The 3,212-nt window shown below is 56.3% G+C and overlaps 2 non-coding genes and 1 pseudogene across 2 annotated transcripts; all 3 read left to right on the top strand.

Moving 5' to 3' along the window:
• Window positions 1-340: 340 nt before the first annotated feature.
• On the top strand, window positions 341-2,151 carry LOC146143358 (small subunit ribosomal RNA). The gene has a single exon (XR_014500328.1). It is a non-coding gene; the product is annotated as a small subunit ribosomal RNA (ribosomal RNA).
• Window positions 2,152-2,398: 247 nt separating this feature from the next.
• LOC146143357 (5.8S ribosomal RNA) lies at window positions 2,399-2,552 on the top strand. Its single transcript, XR_014501101.1, has one exon. It is a non-coding gene; the product is annotated as a 5.8S ribosomal RNA (ribosomal RNA).
• Window positions 2,553-2,800: 248 nt separating this feature from the next.
• LOC146143356 (large subunit ribosomal RNA) overlaps window positions 2,801-3,212 on the top strand; it is a 3,679-nt pseudogene continuing 3,267 nt past the window's right edge.

Below are 3,212 nucleotides of genomic sequence, written 5' to 3'. Positions count from 1 at the left end.
AGTAAAGAATCGGTGAAAAGGCGATTGGCTCGCTGGGCAGATGTTGCTGCTGCGCGAAGAGCCGAGTGTCAGTTTGTCGGGTTCTGAGCGGTCGCTTCGGCGAAGTTGTCTGGCGTGCGTTGCGCTCGCGCCGGTGTTGGCGACGTGGCGGTCGAAAGGCCTGCCGACGAAGTCTTACTCCGGCGGGTGCGACGGGCGGTGACGGTTTTCTGAGTTCGGGCAGCCGAGCAAAGAACGAAATTTTAACGGAGAGAAGCCTTCGGGTTTCGCATCGACCGAGCGACGGCGCCGCATCAGCGGCGCCTCCTTCGTCGGCCTTTCGGGGCTACGCTAAAGTAGCTACCTGGTTGATCCTGCCAGTAGTCATATGCTTGTCTCAAAGATTAAGCCATGCAAGTCTAAGTACGAGCTCTCGTACAGTGAAACTGCGAATGGCTCATTAAATCAGTTATGGTTCATTTGATCGTACGTTTTACGTGGTTAACTGTGGAAATGCTAGAGCTAATACATGCGTGAAGCGCCGACCTCGCGGGAGGCGTGCTTTTATCAGACCAAAAACCGACCGGGCTTCGGCCCGCAACCTTTGGTGACTCTGGATAACTTTGCGGATCGCACGGTCTCGCACCGGCGACGGATCATTCAAGTGTCTGCCCTATCAACTTTCGTCGGTACGGTACTGGCCTACCGAGGTTCTTACGGGTAACGGAGAATCAGGGTTCGATTCCGGAGAGGGAGCCTGAGAAACGGCTACCACATCCAAGGAAGGCAGCAGGCGCGCAAATTACCCATTCCCGACGCGGGGAGGTAGTGACGAAAAATAACAATACAGGACTCTAAACGAGGCCCTGTAATTGGAATGAGTACACTTTAAAACCTTTAACGAGTATCCATTGGAGGGCAAGTCTGGTGCCAGCAGCCGCGGTAATTCCAGCTCCAAAAGTGTATATTTAAGTTGTTGCGGTTAAAAAGCTCGTAGTTGGATTTTGGGCGCAGGCGGCCGGTCCGTCGCAAGGCGTGTACTGGCCGTCCTGGCCTCACCTCCGGTTCTCCGCCGGTGCCCTTGACTGAGTGTCGGCGGCGGCCGGAACGTTTACTTTGAAAAAATTAGAGTGTTCAAAGCAGGCGATTCGCCTGAATAATGGTGCATGGAATAATGGAATAGGACCTCGGTTCTATTTTGTTGGTTTTCGGAGCGCGAGGTAATGATTAAGAGGGACAGACGGGGGCATTCGTACTGTGCCGTTAGAGGTGAAATTCTTGGATCGGCGCAAGACGAACGACTGCGAAAGCATTTGCCAAGAATGTTTTCTTTAATCAAGAGCGAAAGTCAGAGGTTCGAAGACGATCAGATACCGTCCTAGTTCTGACTATAAACGATGCCAACTAGCGATCGGGGGGCGTTAGTTTTACGACCTCTCCGGCAGCTTGCGGGAAACCAAAGTCTTTGGGTTCCGGGGGAAGTATGGTTGCAAAGCTGAAACTTAAAGGAATTGACGGAAGGGCACCACCAGGAGTGGAGCCTGCGGCTTAATTTGACTCAACACGGGAAATCTCACCCGGCCCGGACACAGTGAGGATTGACAGATTGAGAGCTCTTTCTTGATTCTGTGGGTGGTGGTGCATGGCCGTTCTTAGTTGGTGGAGCGATTTGTCTGGTTAATTCCGATAACGAACGAGACTCTGGCTTGCTAACTAGTTACGCGACCCAATCGGTCGGCGTCTAACTTCTTAGAGGGACTAGTGGCGTTTAGCCACACGAGATTGAGCAATAACAGGTCTGTGATGCCCTTAGATGTTCGGGGCCGCACGCGCGCTACACTGACCGGATCAGCATGTGCTCGCCTTGGCCGACAGGTCTGGGTAACCCGCTGAACCCCGGTCGTGCTAGGGATAGGGAATTGCAATTATTTCCCTTGAACGAGGAATTCCCAGTAAGCGCGAGTCATTAGCTCGCGTTGATTACGTCCCTGCCCTTTGTACACACCGCCCGTCGCTACTACCGATTGAATGGTTTAGTGAGGTCCTCCGATTGGACCTGGCGCGGCCGGCAACGGTCGAGCCGGCGTCCGAGAAGACGATCTAACTTGATCATTTAGAGGAAGTAAAAGTCGTAACAAGGTTTCCGTAGGTGAACCTGCGGAAGGATCATTAACGGTCTCGCAAACGCTTCGGCGAACGCGAAACTCGGACAAGCGAGAGAAAAAGTCTTTGCTACCCGGCGCCCGACCCGCGAGGAGCGGCGCGCCGGCCGGCGATTCGGTCACCCGGTAATGTTTGCGCGTCGAGTGCCGCGGTGCCGCGCGCTCCGGCTTCAAGCGTCGGCCTGGCCGACCGCTCGGCGCGGTCTATTTTGTCACCCTATAGTGCGAGGCACTGTGCGAGCGAAACAATCGTGGATGGCTCTTGGCGGTGGATCACTCGGCTCGTGAGTCGATGAAGGACGCAGCTAGCTGCGTGAATTAGTGTGAATTGCAGGACACATTGAGCATCGACGTTCTGAACGCAAATTGCGGCCTCGGGTCAATCCCGGGGCCGCGCCCGCCTCAGGGTCGCGTTGCAAACGTTCCGCGCGGGGATTTCTCCGCGCGGCTGCTGCGGCGTCGGACGCGCGAGCGCCCGTCCCGCTCAAGACAGCACGGCACGATGCGCGACGATCGCGACCAGAATCCCGCGCGGCGGCGGCGAGTCGACCTCGAAGAGGCCAACGGCTGGCGGCTCAAGGGCGGGAATCGAGGTGCGCGGCGGCGCGCGGCGCCGACGGCGAGCGCGGAACGGGAAGAATAGTCCCGGTCCTTACTTTCGGCCTGAGGTCGGACGAGGCTACCCGCTGAATTTAAGCATATTACTAAGCGGAGGAAAAGAAACTAACGAGGATTCCCTCAGTAACGGCGAGTGAAGCGGGATGTGCCCATCGCCGAATCCGCGCGCTTTTGGAGTGCGCGGAATTGTGGCGTACGGAATTCGTCACGGCGCGCTTCGCCGGTCGCCCGCGTCCTTCTGATCGAGGCCTTTTCCCAGAGCGGGTGTCAGGCCCATGGCGGCGACAGGCGGGCGCGCTACGGCGTCTTCCCAGAGTCGGGTTGTTTGGGAATGCAGCCCAAAGCGGGTGGTAAACTCCATCTAAGGCTAAATACGGTCACGAGACCGATAGCGAACAAGTACCGTGAGGGAAAGTTGAAAAGCACTTTGAAGAGAGAGTTAAAGAGTACGTG

Source organism: Ascidiella aspersa, chromosome 5 (assembly GCF_963924565.1).
Source record: "Ascidiella aspersa chromosome 5, kaAscAspe10.2, whole genome shotgun sequence".
NCBI lineage: Eukaryota > Metazoa > Chordata > Ascidiacea > Phlebobranchia > Ascidiidae > Ascidiella > Ascidiella aspersa.
Note: the sequence above shows the minus strand (reverse complement) of the source record. Positions and strands in the feature narration are given on the sequence as shown.